The sequence below is a fragment of the Ornithorhynchus anatinus genome, chromosome 3, assembly GCF_004115215.2.
Source record: "Ornithorhynchus anatinus isolate Pmale09 chromosome 3, mOrnAna1.pri.v4, whole genome shotgun sequence".
Taxonomy (NCBI): domain Eukaryota; kingdom Metazoa; phylum Chordata; class Mammalia; order Monotremata; family Ornithorhynchidae; genus Ornithorhynchus; species Ornithorhynchus anatinus.
The window spans coordinates 141962433-141980632 of record NC_041730.1 but is presented as its reverse complement, the minus strand read 5'-3'; the positions used below and the strand labels follow the sequence as shown (position 1 = coordinate 141980632).

Here is an 18200-nt window from a genome sequence, read left to right as displayed (position 1 = left end):
GGACAAAAAGCAACAACAGATTTCCAGGGCAACTACTGACTGGACAGGGGTGTGGGAAAGCCTGCAGTGCCCAGGACTTATTTCTTTCTATGCTCCCCACAAAAAGAAAAAAACCCACCTCAGAAGGCTACAGTACACCTGGGAAAAATGAGGTGGAGACACACTTTTAATCTAGACACTCATCTCCTTCACCCTTGGGAGGAGCAACCCCTTACACATATACAGAAGGTTCCTTCTGTGGAAGTTGCAAAGCAACTATGTTGTTGACTATGCTCTACCCTATTCTTGCAGTGCACCCTTCTCTACCCTCAATATCAGACCTATAAGGCTGGTATTTCTCAGTTAGGTATAACAATACTTCTGCACATTGGAAAGTCAATTTGTAGTACAATGCCTGCATTTTCAGCTCTCCAGCCCCTATGCAACTTAATTCACCTCATGCTGTCTCTCACCACTGACACTCATTTCCAACTCAATTCCCCATAATTCAGTTTCCCTGAAGATCAAGTAGACAAGATTTTCCCTGTGTCTCTCCTAACAAAGCATCTTCCTCCTCTCTTCCCCAAAACCAACTGACACAGAAGAGTCCCTTCATGGGAGACCAATGCTGTACAGAGTGACTCTGGAGATAGGACTGTGAGCACCCAGAGATTAGACCCATCTATAGAATTAAGGGCCCTGGGTCTTCTCAAACCCACAGTCAAGTCAAACAGAACCAGTCCCTGCCCAGAGGCCCAGCCCCCATTTCCAGAAGCAGTTCTGTGTCCACAGTGGCCTTCTCTTCCTCACTGCTCTTCCCCCAGAGCCCACTAACCCTAACCCCCTCCACTCACACACAGAGACACACACACACACACAAAGCCAACATCTTCCCTTTGTAGCAGTTGAGTCTGCGGCTCCATCTCAGTGGTCCCAGTGGCAGAGGGATGGTCCTTAAGGCCGGGAAAAGCACTGGGAATCTGCTGTAAAGAGATTAACATCTAGTAAATATATATCTTACCTTGGTCATCCCACCCCAACCCGGGCACTGCCTGGTGTGGAGACTGCAGAACATTAAGAAAAAAAATACAAAGCTGGGGTGGTAGACCAGTTTGTTGGTTTTTTTAATTAGTGGAACTCTAGGCACATTTGAAATCACTGAGGAAGGAAGTAATTCGATTTGGAGGGAGGGATAGAAAAGGGTCATTGGGAAGGGAAGACAATTGGATCTGAGTGTTTGGGATGTGTGAACTAAAAGGGAATCAAAGTTCATGGAATGATTTGGATGTCAGGCAAGTGTGATATCTGGGAAGAATGAGGATGGATGGGGTATAGGTGAGGAAGATTTGGGGACAGGGCAAATCCACTGGCTTCAGGAGCACCACCCACTTGGTTAGTAAAAGGATATTTATTGAATAGTTTCTCAGAAGAGAACCCTATTTTGAGCATGGGCAGTTGCCTCAGTAGCAAGGAGGCAGTAAGGACTATTGAGGATTTAAGGCAGGAGTAAAGTCTAGAACAGAGATTAAAAGGTAAGGTGAATGGGCATCAGTGATGGAGAGGAATCATTGTTGCTCATCTCAGGCAACAACAAAGTTGAATTCACTTACCCGCTGAAAGGGTCGAGGGGTCCTTGTACCCAGATTGCCCCCATTAGTGCTCCATGGCATGACAGCAGGAGTAGCACAGATCTGATGTGCTCCTGGGGGCTGAGAAAGAAAGGGGACGAAGTGCCAACAATGTGGTTTCTCTAAAGGACACATTTCTCCAACACCCCCAAATCAACTTACAGTTCACTACACGTGAGGACAATCACACATCCTGGCTTCTCCACACTTCCTTCCCCCTGGATCCCCACACGTCCAGGCCAGAGAACACCGGGACACAAACAACAAGAGGTTTCCGGGGCAACTGTGGACTGAACAGGACTTTACCCAGGACTTTATCTGCTTTCTGTGGTCCCTACCAAAACCCAGGAGGCTGGAGGACTCCAGAGAATAATAGGGGTTAGACAGACAGTCTTAGTCTTGACATTGTCCCTCTTCCCTGAGAGCATCCCCTTTCAACTATAGAAAGGTCCCTTCTGTGGAAGCTACAGATGTCTAAGGCATTTGTGATTCAAAGTCACTTACTCGTACAATGCCTGCATTTCCAGCTCTCCAGCTTCTATGCAGTTCACTCACTACACCTCATTCTCTCACCACTGACATCCATCTCACACCAGAGTCACCATAATTCAGTTTCTCAGAGGATCATCATGTAGACCAACTTCCCTGCCTCTCTCCAAACCACCTCCCACCTCTATTCCCCAAAACCAACTGTCTGACACAGAAGAGTCCCTACATGGAAGACTGAGGATGATGTACAGAGTGACTCTGCAGACGTGACTGTGAGCACCCAGAGGTTAGACCCGTCTATAGAATTAAGGGCCCCGAGTCTCCTCAGGTCCACTGTCAAGTCAAAACAGAACCAGTTCAGTGTACAGAGCCCCAGCCCCCATCTCCAGAAGCAGCTTCTGTGTCCACAGTGGCCTCCCCTTCCTCACTGCTCTCCCCAAATTCAGCTAACCTTAACGCCCGCCATTCTCTCTCTCACACACATACACACAGGAAAAAAAAAAACCTTCCCTTTGAGGTGGCAGTACAGTCCATGGCTCCATCTCAGTGACAGGTCAGCTCTGAAATTTAATCCAAGGTCCAAAACAGCACAGGGCTGGTCTTTGAGTCCAGAAAATATTGGGCATCTGCTGTAGACAGAAGTAATAGCTAGCAAAAATATCCATTTGATCATTCCACCCCAGCCTGGCAGACACTGAGGCTGTGTGACTTGTCTGAAAATTGTGTAGAATGCAGGTGAAGGCCCATTTTAAAGAAACAAGAACAAAAAACTATCAAGCAAACTGTGTGCATGTTTGAAAACACTGAGAACAGAATTAATTCACCACAGGAGTGTTTTAAGATAGGAAGGGAAGGAACGTAGTTGCAGATGTTTAGGATATGTGAACCAAGAGGGACAACAAAATGAGTTAATGGATTTCAAAGTCAGGCAGGTGTGACATAGCTGGGAAGAATAACAAGAAGTGTGGAGTAGTGAGGAAGGTTTGGGAACTGGGAAGATGCAGTGGTTTCAGTTATCTCCAGAATCTTGGTTAGTAGCATTTCTATTTACTACCTAAGAGCAGAACACTTTATTAAGCACTGGCAGTTGCCTCAGTGATGCGAAGGGAGTACCGAAAACGATGGATGTAAGGCCGGAGTCAAGTCTACAACAGAGGGCGAAGGCGATAGACAACAGAGTCAGTGAGGGAGAGGAGCCATTGTTGCTGAACGGGGGAAGAGAGTTCCTTCTCACCTGCTGTGAGAGATGGTGGAGGTTGTCCTAAGGTGCAGATTCCCCCATAACAGGACTCTGTGGCCTGACAGCAGGAGTGGAGAAGATCTGATGGGGCTCCTGGGGGCTGACAAGGAAAGGGGATGAAATGTAAATCATTAAGCTTCTCTTCAGGATGCATTCCTCCTCTGCTGCTAGATCAACCTCTTGTTCAGAAAACAGAGAGCGACCACAGACTCCCTGACTTCTCCACTCTTCTCTCCTCGGGGTCTACACAGACCTAGGCCAAAGACAACCTGGACCAAAAGGCCAGGAGAGCTAAGACTGAACAGGAATTGACTGGCCACGTCTGCAATAACTAGGGCTTTTACTGCTTTCTATGCTCCCTACCAACACTCAGGGAGGCGACTAAAGGACTCCAGAGAACAATGGCGTGAGGATGGACATAAGCACACACATACACACACTCCATCCTGACACCAACCTCCCACTCCCCTGGGAACAAACCTTTACAAATATGGAAGAGTCCTTCTGTGGGAGGTACAGGTATGCAAGGCAGTTCTGGGGACAGGACTGTTCATGTTACTCTCCTCTTTAACTGGACTCCTCTCTCCCACAAAAATTCTTGTCTCCCCCCTACCCCCAACTCCCCACCCCTTCCAGGTGTCAGGACTGTACGGCTACTATTCCCAACTCCAGAGATAACCCACACCTCTGAATATGGCAAATTCACTTTCCAGTACAAATGCCTACATTTTTCACTTTCCATTACAAATGCCTACATTTTCACCTCTCCAGCCTCAATGCACTTCACCCTCTCTCTCTCTCTCTCTCGCCACCGAGATCTATCTCACAATAAAGTCTCCATAATTCTGTCTCTCGGAATATAAAGGAGACCAGAACTTTTACTGCCTCTGTCTTCACAAAGCACCTCCCTCCTCCCCTAAAGCCACTGTCAGACACAGAAGAGTCCCTTTGTGAGAGCCTGAGGATGTACAGAGTAACTGTGGTGACAGGACTGTGAGCACCCAGAGAATAGACCCATCTATAGAATTAAGGGCCCCGGGTCTTCTCAGTCCCACAGTCGAGTCAAACCAAACCAGTTCCCTGCACAGATCCCCAGCCCCCATTTCCAGAAGCTGCTTCTGCGTCCTCAGTGGCCTCCTCTTCCTCACTGCTCTCTCCCCCATTCCAGCTAACCCTTATCCTCTACACACACACAAATCCAAACCTTCCCTTTAATGCAGTAGTGCAGCCCATGGCTCCGTCTCAGTGGCAGGGCAAGTCTGATATTTGACCCCACACTCCAAATTGCAGAGATGGTCCTTGATGCCAGGATATGCACTGGGCATCCGCCGTAGAGAGAATAAGACCTAGTTAAAAAAAAAAAGTCTCCTTTCCATTAAACCCCAGCTTGTCAACTGCCAGGCATTGAGGCTGCAGGACTTGTGTGAAGAAAATGTAGAGCTAAGATGGAGGGCCGGGTTTTGTTTTTTATGAAGATTAGATGAACTGTGGGAAAGTTTGAAGCCACTGAGGGTAGAACTAATTTGACACAGATAAAGTGCAAAGAGCAAGGACTTGTGGTTCAGAGGCCATGGGTTCTAATCCTGCTCCACCACTTGTCAGCTGTGTGTGACTTTGGGCAAGTCACTTCACTGGGCCTCAGTTACCTCATCTGTAAAATGGGGGTTAAGACTGTGAGCCCCACGTGGGACAACCTGATCACCTTGTATCTCCCCCAGAGCTTAGAACAGTGCTTTGCACATAGTAAGCACTTAATAAATACCATCCTTATTATGGTCATTGGGATGGGAAGAAAAGAAAGTGTGTTTAGGATGTGTGAAAAAAAGGGGAAATCAAAGTGAGGGGAATGATTTACAAGTCATATAAGTGTAACCTATGTGGGGAAAAAAGGAGAATGAGCATGGAGTAGGTGAGAAAGAATAAGGGGACAAAGCAAATCCAGTAGTTTCAGGTGCCACCAGAATCTCTTATAGTATTTATTAAATACTTAAGTGCAAAGCCCTGTATTGACCCCTGGCAAGTTGCCTCAGTGATAAAGAAGGTGTAGGGGGCACTGGCTATTTAATGCAGGAATTAAGTCTAGAACAGAGGTTGAAGGCAATAGGCATGGGCATCCATGAGGTAGGGGAATCATCATTACTGAACAAAATGACAACCAACTTTGAGTTCACTCTCACCTGCTATGAGATGTTCCTAATGTCCAGATTGGCCCACCCCAGCAGCCATCTGTGGCATGACAGCAAGGAGGGTAAAAAGGTCTGATGTTGCTCCTGGGGGCTAAAAAGGAAATGGGAGGAGATGGAAAAATGCAGTTTCTCAGACACATGGCACCATCAGCCCTAGATCAACCTATCATTCCAAACCCATGAAAGGACACCCACAGATCCTCACTTCTCCACGCTTCCCTACCTTGGTCATTTGGGTCTCCACACACCCAAACCAGGGAGGGCTAAAAGGCAAAGAACAAGGTCTCCAGGGCAACTGCTGACTAAACAGAGGTTTGGGAAGGCCTTCAGTACACCCAGGACCACCTCTGCTTTCCATACTCCCTACCAGAACTCAGATAGGAGACTACAGAACTCCAGAGAAAAATGGGGTGGGGACACAGTCAATCTTGACATTGATCTCTCAATCCCCTGAGCGCAAATTTAAAGATATGGAAAACTCCCTTCTGTGGAAGCTACTTACCTGCAAAGTAATTTGCATGAGCAAACTTTTCACTCTCCTCTACCCTACACTTGCAGTGGACCCCCCTTTCTCCCCCAGAGATCCCTACCCCAAAAGTATCAGACCTGTAGGGTTGATGTTCCTGACTCCAAGATAACCCACACTTCTGTATACTGGTAAGTCAGTTTCTACTACAATGCCTGCATTTTTCAGCTTTCCAAAATCTCTGTGCTTTACTCTCAAGGTAGCTTTATCACTTCACCTCAGACATGTCTCACCCTAAAAACTCCCTATTAGAGTTTCTCAGTAAGATCAAGGAGACCATGACCTTCCCTGCCTCTCCTCCCACAGGGCCCCTCCCTACTCTCTTCCCTGGAAATGACTGTCTGACACAGAAGAGTCCCTTCATGGGAGACCGAGGGTGTACAGAGTGGCTCTGGAGACTGGACTGTGAGCACCCAGAGATTAAACCTGTCTATAGAATTAAGGGCCCCAGGTCTTCTCAGACCCACAGTCGAGTCAAACAGAACCAGTACCCTGCACAGAGCCCCAACCCCCATTTCCAGAAGCAGCTTCTGTATCCTCAGTGGCCTCCTCTTCCTCATTCCTCTCCCCCACAACCCAGCTCACACCCTCCATACACACACACACACAGGAAAAAAACCACCTTCCCTTTAAGGTAGCAGTACAGTCCATGGCTCCACCTCAGTGACAGGACAGCTGTGAAATGTAACCCCAAGGTCCCAACAGCACTGGGATGGTCTTTGAGGCCAGGAAGTACTGGATATCTGCTGTAGAAAAAAAAAGTTAGTTAATAAAAGCCTCCCTTGGGTCATTCCACCCCAACGTGCCAGGGATTGTGGCTGTCTCACTTGTAGGAAAATAATCTAGTACAAGAACTATTTGCAGCCCCTTACTAATATGGAAAAGTCCCTTCAGTGGGAGCTACAAGGTATGCAAGGCCGTTCCTATGACAAGATTTCATGCTGCTCTACTCTTTCACTGGACCCCTCTCTCCCATAGAGCTTATCTTACCCCCCCCACCCATCAGGCCTGTAGGGCTACCATTCCTGAACTCCAAAATCTAACCCACACTTCTTTATATGGCAAATTCATTTTCTAGTACAAATGCCTGCATTTGCACTTCTCCAGCCTCAATGCACCTCTCTCTCTCCACTGACAGCCCACTCACACTAACGTCTCCATAATTCAGTTTCTTAGAAGAGAATAAAGGAGATCAGAACCTTTCCTGCCTCTATCTTCACAAAGCACGTCCCTCTTCTCCCAAAGCAACTGTTTGACACAGAAGAGTCCCTTCGTGGGAGGCTGAGGATATACATAGTGATTCTGGTGACAGGACTGTGAGAACCCAGAGATTAGACCCGTCTATAGAATTAAGGGCCCCGGGTCTTCTGAGACCCACAGTCGAGTCAAACAGAACCAGTTCAGTGTACAGAGCCCCAGCCCCCATTTCCAGAGCAGCTTCTGTGTTCACAGTGGCCTCCTCTTTCTCACTGCTCTCTTGCCCAATTCCTCCAACTCTAACCCTTTTCTTTCTCTCTTTCTCTCTCTCTCCTCTCTCTCACACACACACATACACACACACACCCCTGCCCAAACCGAAAAAAAAAGGAAAACTTCCCTTTGAGGTGGCAGTTCAGCTCACAACTCCATCTTGCTGGTAGGACAGGTCTGAGATTTGATCCGATGGTCCGAAACAGCACAGGTATGGTCCTCAAGGCCAGGAAATAATAATAATAATAATGTTGGTATTTAAGCGCTTACTATGTGCCGAGCACTGTTCTAAGCGCTGGGGTAGACACAGGGGAATCAGGTTGTCCCACGTGGGGCTCACAGTCTTCATTCCCATTTTACAGATGAGGTAACTGAGGCACCGAGAAGTGAAGTGACTTGCCCACAGTCACACAGCTGGCAAGTGGCCGAGCCGGGATTCGAACCCATGACCTCTGACTCCAAAGCCCGTGCTCTTTCCACTGAGCCACCTACTGTAGAGAGAGTAATAGTGAGTAAATATCTCCCCTTGGTCATCTCACCTCAACTGTCACACAGCCAGTAATGGAAAATTTAGAACAGGCAGGTGTGACAGCTGAGAAGACTGAGAATGAGGTAGATTAAGTGAGTAAAGTTTGGGGACAGGGCAAATCCGCGGCTTCAGGAGTCACTGGCCTCTGGTAATAGTGTTTATTCAATTATTCAGCGTATAGTACTGTCAGCTTAATTACAAATAGAGAGTAAGGAAAATTGTGGATATAAATCTGGAATTAAGTTTAGAATGGAGTAAAGGCAATAGGCATGGAATTCATGATGTAGGGGAACCATTGTTTCTAAGCAGGGGAGAGAGAAAAGTTAAGTTTCCTCTCACCTGCTATCAGAGTTGAGATGGTCCTAGTGCCCAGGATCCCCCCCAATTGCACTCTGCAGCACAAGGACACAAGTGGAAAGGATCTGATGGTGCTCCTGGGGGGCTGAAAAGAATATGAAAGCAATGCATCTTTTGTGAAAGAGACATTCCTCCACCACCCCCAGATCGTCCTGCTTTGTAAAATTCTTAGAAGGATAGCCACAGACCCTGGCCTCTCCACTTTTCCCTCCCCCTGTCACTGGATGGCCATACACCCAGCCCAAGGAAGGTCTGGACACAAAGGACAGTCTCCAAGGCAGCTGGTGACTGAACAGGGGTGTGAGAAGGTCTGCAGGACCCAGGACTATCTGCTCTATATCCCCTACCAAAATCCAACTAGGAAGCTAGAGAACTCCCGAGAGACACACACACACACACACCCACCACCGTACCCCCACCCCTTAGTCTTGACAGTAGCATCCCACTCGCTTGGGAGCAACTCCTCACAGATATAGCTAAGTGTCTTCTGTGGGAGCTACAGCTGTGCCAAGGCAGTTCCCATCAGATGCCTGTTCACTCTGCTCTAACCTACTCTTCCACTGGACCCCCTCATTCCAGCCCTCAGGCTCCAATTATCAGGTCATTAGGGATGACATTCCTAAAACCAAAGATACCCCAACCTTCTGTACATTGCAAAGTCAGTTACTCATACAACGTCTGCATTTTCAGCTCTCCAACCTCTATGACAATCACTGCACCTCATTCTCTCACCACTGACATCCATCTCATACCACAGTCCCCATAATTCAGTTTCTCAGAAGATGATCATGTAGACCAACTTCCCTGCCTCCCTCCAAACCACCTCCCACCTCTCTTCCTCAGAAGCGACTGTCCGACACAGAAGAGTCCCTTAGTGGGAGGCCAAGGATGTATGGACTGACTCTGGTGACAGGACTGTGAGAACCCAGAGGTTAGACCCGTCTATAGAATTAAGGGCCCCGGGTCTCCTCAGACCCACAGTCGAGTCAAACAGAACCAGTTTCTTGCACAGAGCCCCAGTCCCCATTTCCAGAAGCAGCTTCTGTGTCCACAGTGGCCGCCTCTTGCTCTCTGCTCTCTCGCCCTGCCCCATTAACTCCTTTTACTCTCATACATACGTACACACGCACACACATACACACAAAAAAAAAAGGACTTCCCTTTGAGGTGCAATGAGAAGCAGCGTGGCTCACTGGATGGAAAGAGCATGGGCTTTGGAGTCAGGGCTCATGAGTTCGAATCCCAGCTCTGCCACTTGTTGGCTGTGTGACTGTGGGCAAGTCACTTAACTTCTCGGTGCCTCAGTTCCCTCATCTGTAAAACGGGGATTAAGACTGTGAGCCCCACATGGGACAACCTGATTCCCCTATGTCTACCCCAGCGCTTAGAACAGTGCTCGGCACATAGTAAGGGCTTAACAAATACCAACATTATTAAGTCCAGCCTCCAGATCCATCTCAATGGCAGGACAGGTCTGAGGTTTGATCCGATGATCCAAAATATGCACAGAAATGATCCTTGAGGTCAAGAAATTCATTGAGCACCTGCTGTAGAGAAAGTAATAGTGAGTAAACATTTTTTCTTAGTCATCCCACCCTAACCTGTGCACTGCCAGGGATTGAGTATTTGGAACTCAGACAGGTGTGAAAGAGAACAACATTTAGGATTATGTAGATTAGATGAGGAAGGTTTGGGGACAAGGTAAATCCAGGGGCTTGGGGGGAGGTGGGGGTCACCGGAGTCTTTGTTCAATACTTCCTCAGTCCAGACCACTGTATTAATAATAATAATAATGTTGGTATTTGTTAAGCACTTACTATGTGCAGACCACTGTTCTAAGCACTGGGGGAGATAAAAGGGTAATCAGGTTGTCCCACGTGAGGCTCACAGTTAATCCCCATTTGACAGATGGGGTAACTGATGCACAGAGAAGTTAAGTGACACGCCCAGTCACACAGTTGACAAGTGGCAGAGCTGAAATTCGAACCCATGACCTCTGACTCCCAAGCCCGGGCTCTTTCCACTGAGCCACGCTGCTTCTCTGGCAGTTGCTTCAGTGACAAGGAGCAGGGAGGACTGGGGATTTCAAGCAGGAGTTAATTCTGCACCAGAGGGTCAAGGCAATAGCAATGGAATGGGAGTGCAGCAAGGAGGTGAACCATGGTTGCTGAGCAGGAGAGAAAGCAAGGTGGAGTTCCTTTTCCCCTCTAAAATGGTCAGGGTGGTCCTAATGCCTGGATTTCCTCCAACAGCCCATGGCATCAGAGCAGAAATCAAAGTGGTCCGCTGGTGCTCCTGGGGGCCGAAAAGGAGAGGAAAAAAAAAAACATGGGAGGAAATGCAAACAATGCTGTTTCTCTAAATGAGACATTGCTCCACTACCCCTCAATCAACCTATCATTCAAAAGGCATCAGGCAACATCCACAGAAACCTAAGCTTCTCCACTCTTCCCTCCCTCTACATCTCCACACTCCCAGGCCACGCAAGACTTGGATATGAAGGCCAAGATGGTTCCAGGGCAACTGCTGACTGAACAGGTGTGAGAGAAGAGCTACAGTATCCAGGAGAAAGGCATACACAGTCTTAACAAATTTGCCTCCCACTCCCAAGGCAAAAACCCTCTGGGAGTCACAGATGGGTAAGGCAGTTCCAATGAGACAATTTTTCACTATGCTCTACTCCTGTACTGGACCCCTCTCTGCCCAAGATCCACCCCCAAGTCTCAAACCTGGTATTCCCAACTTCAAATACCCCACATTTCTGTAAAGGGCTAGGTCAATTTCTAGGGCAATGCCTGCATCTTCACCTCTCCAGCTTTTATGCAACTTACTCACAGCACCTCATTCTGTCTCTCACCAAAGATATCTATCTCAAGTCCCCATAATTCAGTTTCTCGAAAGAAGATAAAGGAGACTGTAACCTTACCTGCCTCTCTCCTCAGAAGCGACTGTGACACAGAAGAGTCCCTTCGAGGGAGCGTGCTCTGGACAGCGTGGCTCTGCAGACAGTACTGTGAGCACCCAGAGATTAGACCCATCTATAGAATTAAGGGCCCCGGATCTTCTCAGACCCACAGTCGCGTCAAACAGAACCAGTTCCCTGCACAGAGCCCCAGCCCCCATTTCCAGAGGCTCCTTCTGTGTTCACAGTGGCCTCCTCTTGCTCACTGCTCTCTTGCCCAATTCCTCTCACCCCAACCCCTTTCTCTCTCTGTCACACACAGACACACACCCACACACAGCCCAAACCAAAAAAAAAGAAAACTTCCCTTTGAGGTGGCAGTTCAGCTCACAACTCCATCACGCTGGTAGGGTAGGTCTGAGATTGGATCCGATGGCCTGAAACGTAACAGGTACGGTCCTCGAGGCCAGGAAATGCACTGGCACCTGCTGTAGAGAGTAATAGTGAGTAAATATCTCCCCCCTTGGTCAGCCCTTTCACACTACCAGCGATAGAAGATATGGACCTCAGGCAGGCGTGACAGCTGAGAAGATTGAGAATGAGGTTGATTAAGTGAGTTAAGTTTGGGGACAGGGCAAATCCAGTGGCTTCAGGAATCACTTGACTCTGGTAATAATACGAGCGTTTATTCAATTATTCAGTGCAAAGCACTGTCACCTTAATTACAAAGAGAGAATAAGGAAAACTGTGGTTATAAAGCAGGAATTAAGTCTAGAATTGAGTAAAAGCAAAAGGCATGGAAGTTCATAATGGAGGGGAGAGAGAAAAGTTAAGTTTCTTCTCACCTATCAGAGTTGAGATGATCCTAGTGCCCAGAATCCCGCCAACAACACTCTGCAACATAAGAACATGAGTGGAGAGGATCTGACAGGGCTCCTGGGGGGCTGAAAAGAATAATGAATGTTTTCTCAAAAAGACATTCCTCCACCACCCCCAGATCATCCTGCTTTGCAAAATTCCTAGGAGGATGGCCACAGACACCCTGGCCTCTCCATTTTCCCCTCCCCCTGACACTGGATTGATTCATTCATTCAATATTATTTATTGAGCACTTACTATGTGCAGAGCACTGTATTAAGTGCTTGGAATGTACAATTCAGCACACACCATCTGGATCGCCATACACCCAGGCCAAGGAAGGTCTGGACACAAAGGACAAGCAGTCTCCAAGGCAACTGGTGACTGAACAGGGATGTGAGAAGGTCTGCAGGAGCCAGGACTAACTGCTCTATATTCCCTTCAAAACCCAGCTAGGAAGCTAGTCAACTCCAGAGAAGAATGGGGTGGGTCCACACACACACACACACACACACACACACACACACAATGGCCCCCCCTTTAGTCTCCACAGTGACATCCCACTCCCCTGGGAGCAACTCCTCACAGATATGGCTAAATGTATTCTGTGGGAGCTACAGCTGTGCTAAGGAAATCCCAGACACCTGTTCACTCTGCTCTAACCTACTCTTCCACTGGACCCCCTCATTCCAGCTCTCAGGCCCCAATTATCAGGCCATTAGGGCTGATATTCCTAAAATCAAAGATACCCCAACCTTCTGAATATCACAAAGTCAGTTACTCATACAATGCCTGCCTTTCCAGCTCTCCAGCTTCTATGCAGTTTATTCACTGCACCACATTCACCACTGACATCCATCTCAAACCGAAGTCCCCATAACTCAGTTTCTCAGAAGATGATCATGTAGACCAACTTCCCTGCCTCTCTCCAAACCACCTCCCACCTCTCTTCCCCAGAAGCAGCTGTCCGACACAGAAGGGTCCCTTCGTGGGAGACCGAGTATGTACAGAGTGACTCTGGAGACATGACTGTGAGAACCCAGAGGTTAGATCCGTCTATAGAATTAAGGGCCCCGAGTCTCCTCAGACCCACAGTCAAGTCTAACAGAATCAATTTGCTGCACAGAGCCCCAGTCCCCATTTCCAGAAGCAACTTTTGTGTCCACAGTGGCCTCCTCTTCCTCCCTGCTCTCTCACCCTGCCCCATTAACCCTAACCCCTTTCTGTCTCTCTCTCTCTCTCCCACACACACCCACACACACCCCCACAAAAAAAAGCACTTTCCCTTTGAGGTCGGAGTCCAGCCTACAGATCCATCTCAATGTCAGGACAGGTCTGAGGCTTGATCTCATGATCCAAAATGGCACAGATACGATCCTTGCATTGGGCACCCGCTGTAGAGAAAGTAATAGTGACTAAATATTTTTTCTTGGACATGCCACCCCAACCTGTGCACTGCCAGGCATTGTATATTTCGAACTCAGACAGGTGTGACAGAGAACAACACTTAGCATGATGTAGAGTAGGTGAGGAAGGTTTGGGGACAGGGCAAGTCCAGGGGCTTCGGGGGTGGGGGGGGAGGGGTCGTCACCGGAATCTTTGTTCAGTACTTCTTCAGTACAGACCACTGTATTAAGTACTGACAGTTACTTCAGTGACAACAAGTAGGAAAGACTGGGAATTTAAAGCAGGAGTTAATTTTACACCGGAGGGTCAAGGCAATAGCAATGGAATGGGAGTGCAGCAAGGAGGTGAACTATGGTTGCTGAGCAGGAGAGAAAGCAAGATGAGATTCCTTTTCCCCTCTGAAATGGTCAGGGTGGTCCTAGTGCCTGGATTTCCTCCAACAGCGCTCCATGGCATCAGAGCAGAAATCGAAGTGGTCTGCTGGTGCTTTGGGGGGCTGAAAAGCAGAAAAAAAAAAAAAACATGGGAGGAAACGCAAAACAATGCTGTTTCTCTAAATGAGACACTGCTCCACTACCCCTCAATCAACCTATCGTTCAAAAGGCATCAGACAACATCCACAGAAACCTAAGCTTCTCCACTCCTCCCTCCCCCTACATCTCCACACTCCAAGGCCAGGGAAGACTTGGATGTGAAGGCCAAGATGGTTCCAGGGCAACTGCTGACTGAACAGGTGAGTGAGAAGAGCTACAGTACCCAGGAGAAAGGCACACACAGTCTTAACAAATTTGCCTCCCACTCCCAAGTCAACAACACTCTGGGAGTCACTGATGGGTAAGGCAGTTCCAATGAGAGGACTGTTCAATATGCTCTACTCTACTCCTATACTGGACCCCTCTCTCCCCCAGAGATCCACCCCCAAGTCTCAAACCTGGTATTTCTGACTTCAAATACCCCAAACTTCTGTACAGGCCTATGTCAATTTCTAGGACAATGCCTACATCTTCACCTCTCCAGCCTCTGTGCAGCTTACTCACAGCAGCTCATTCTCTCACCAAAGATATCAATCTCAAATGCCCATAATTCAGTTTCTTCAAAGAGAATAAAGGAGCTCCACCTGGCTCTTTTGTACACGTTTAGCTGATTGTGCATTCGGTGGCTTAGCTCCATAAGGTGTAACTATTTCTATGCCAGCCTCCCCCATCGGCATGGAAGCTCTTTTGATCCTAGGAATGTGTCAGTTCTTTGTTTTTACTTCAAATGCTCAGCTCAGTCCATCACACCCCATGGGTGTGCAATAAGATACTCTACTACCATTGCAGATTTAAGTGAGTTGCATGCACCTGAAGGCCATTTAACTGATATAAATATTAAAAACAAAAAATGATTTACACCTGAGCTATTTAGCACCATACTAAACACCTGCGTCACAGCTTTCACACTTGTATGTTTTCTGCATTGAAGGCATAGCTTTGGTATGTTTACACATTCACACTCTAGCTTTAGTTGCAAGACTCATACATTTGTGTGTTTCATTTTTCTGCGACCAGAGCCCAGCAACCACAGACAGACCCCCCTCCTTCGGGGTACGTCACCCTGTTCTTACCTTTCTTCCTCGTGATTGGGCCGAGAAGACCTAGACGGCAAGACTCAAATATGAGGTTAATGACCTAAAGCCCGATGAGCAAGAGGAGAGGAGTTTCTGTTGGATGCGGAGGTGGATGGGCGACCAATGGCGCGTCGTGGGGTCCAGCATCACATTCTCTAAATATATGGCTGATATGTAAGTGTTTACTATGTGCCAGGTACTGTACTGAGCGCTGGAGTAGATAGGAGCCAATCAGAATGGACGCGGTACCTCTCCCACGTGGGACTCACGATCTTAACCCCCCTTTCGCAGATGAGATAACTGATGAGAAGTGAAATGATTTGCCCAAGGTCACACAGCAGAGGAATGGCAGAGCCGGGACCAGAATCCAGGCCCTCATTCTATCCCCTAGGCCCCATTGTTTCTTTAAGGGGTTAGGGGTTCAGGCCTACCTGCTCTGCGGAGCCCTCAGCCACCTACGAGGAAGAATGTGGTAGACACGTTCGCTGACCTGCAAAAATCTTGGTTGGGAAAGGAGCTCCTGTCCTGCCAATCATCGGACCCCACTCCTTAGAACAGCACAGACCCAATCCCCACACAGGAGACCACCAACAGGCCTGAGACTGGGGCTAAGACATTTTTATTCATTTTTTCCCATGTGCATGAGACCAGAGGGTCCCGGGGCCTATCTCGGGGGGCTGCCGATGGCGTTCGGAGACGATCCCGGCAGACGTTCCGCGAACGTGGCTCCGGTGGTTTCGGCCGGGGGTGTCGAGGAACGATGAATCCGGCACGTTCCGGGATGGCTGCCGGTGGATTCCAGAGGAAGACGGTCCGGCTGGCGGGCCGTGGGCCACAATTATGGGGTCGCTGTTATATCTACCCATTTATTTATTTTGGCGGGGGCCGGGGTGGGAGTAGTGAGAGGAGATGAAGTCAAAGGAGGGAAAGGGCATGGGGGTGGAGGAAGGGGTGCTTGGGGAGAAATAGTCCCCAAGCATTGCCCTCCTCCATGCCCATCCCTCCCCATGACTGCCACCGTCCCCCCTGAGATCTCTCCCTCAGAAGGGTCAGGGGGCACCGAGTGGCAGTGCTGCAGGGAGTTCAGACCCACAATCCCACCTCTTCCTACCCTGTCCTCCCGCTCCCCCTCACCGCGCCACCTCCGCTGCCCCCCTGCAATAAGAGGCCACGGAGATGGCCGCCGGCCCCAGATGCGGACACGATCGCACTACCTCACCGCCGGACACGGAAGCTCTCTCTCTCTTGGCCCCCGTCTTCGCCTCGTTCTTCCCGGACACGGGGACGTCCGGGTCCACTCTCAAGTCGGAGGGTACAAATGACCTCTAGGCAGATATTGAAGGTGAAGATCCAAGCGGAGGTGAAAGCCCTGATAGGGAGTCAGCCTGAAATTCCCTCGCCCATACGATTCATGCCACAGAGCGCCGGGAAGCTCTCCTCCTCTGGAAGTCTTCTCTGATCCCTCTCATCTCGGTCCAGGGAGAAGCCGTCTCCTAAAGGGAATTAGAATATTCAGGGAAAAATCATTCGCTTACACCAAATCCCCTGCTGAAAATAGTCGTTCGCTCTGGGCCCGACCTACAGCCGGAAGAATCCCACAGATCTGTCGGTTTCTCCTCATTCATTCTGGGAGTCACGGTTGAACCCAGCATCTACAGAAAAGGCAAGAGAGACATTTAGAGACTTTCTGGTGCCCAATGGGGCTGCAGATATACAGAAGATTGTCAACTCCTCATGGACAGGGATTCTATCTTTCGACTGTATTATACCTTCCCCGGTGCTCAGTTCGATGCTCTGTACACAAACACCCTTTGTGGATCGAGATCGGTTCGATAAAGGGATGCGTGAGGAATCCGATCACGCAGAAGTACATAGGCTCGACTGAGCGTCGGACCCGTTTTAAAAACCAACTTCTTTAGAATAAGAGTAATAATAAATACTAATTTGGTATTTGTTAAGCACTTGCTATGTACCAAGCACTGTTCTGAGCACTGGGGTAGATACGGGGTAATCAGATTGTCCCACATGAGGCTCACAGGCTTAATCCCCATTTTCCAGATGAGGTAACTGAGGCAAAGAGAAGTGAAGTGACTTGCCCACAGTCACACAGCTAAGTGGCAGAGTCAGGATTCGAACCCATGACCTCTGACTCCCAAGCCCTCGATCTTTCCAGTGAGCCATGCTATTGACAAGTGATATGGGGTTGAGGGAGCGGTGAATAAAGGGAGCAAATCCAAGCGCAGGTATTGAATCGACACGTTACAGGTTAAGAAACTGAGGCAGAGCTGGGATGAGAACCCAGGTCCTCCACAATGCCCAGGCCTGAACTTTTCCTGCTCAGCGACACTGCCCAAACCCAAGTTTTAAGAAAAGATAAAAAGCACCCTGCCCCAGAGTGATGCCGATTCTAACCTGTTCAGTAGGCTCAGAGTCCGAGGTACACGCTCCATCTGGTCACTGCAAAGATAGTAGAGCCGACCGGTGGGAACGATACAGGTGGAGACTCTTCCAGTGATCATCTCTGACTGAGCGGGAAGCTCTTACACCTGTTGAGCCTCAAATGTGGCTAAGCCCCAAACCCAAGGGTAGAGTCCAACCGAGGGGAAAGTGACAAAGCCAAAGCCATCTTCACTCTCCCTAGAGCCCAGACACAAATATGCAACTGAGAAAATCGATTCCCAAGGTTCTGAAGCCAGTCCTTGAGAAGCAGCGTGGCTCAGTGGAAAGAGCACGGGCTTTGGAGTCAGAGGTCATGGGTTCGAATCCCGGCTCAGCCACTTGTCAGCTGTGTGACTTTGGGCAAGTCACTTAACTTCTCGGTGCCTCAGTTACCTCATCTGTAAAATGGGGATTAAGACTGTGAGCCCCACGTGGGACAACCTGACTCCCCTGTGTCTACCCCAGCGCTTAGAACAGTGCTTGGCACATAGTAAGCGCTTAACAAATACCAACATTATTAGTCCCCCATTTTCCTGGCACCAAACTGTTTCTTGCTCTGCCCGATGCTCAGGCCACGAAGA

At 48.7% G+C, this 18200-nt stretch overlaps 1 long non-coding RNA gene across 2 annotated transcripts; it reads right to left on the bottom strand.

The window, feature by feature from the left end:
- Nucleotides 1-15783: 15783 nt before the first annotated feature.
- LOC114810199 lies at nt 15784-17866 on the bottom strand. Of its 2 annotated transcripts, none has more exons than XR_003757926.2 (4): nt 17593-17866; nt 16759-16832; nt 16395-16673; nt 15784-16038 (listed from the first exon to the last, which is right to left on the bottom strand). It is a non-coding gene; the product is annotated as an uncharacterized LOC114810199 (long non-coding RNA). The 2 variants fall into 2 exon arrangements; XR_003757925.2 differs by having other exon boundaries at nt 16400-16673; nt 17593-17865.
- Between the last annotated feature and the right edge of the window lie 334 nt (nt 17867-18200).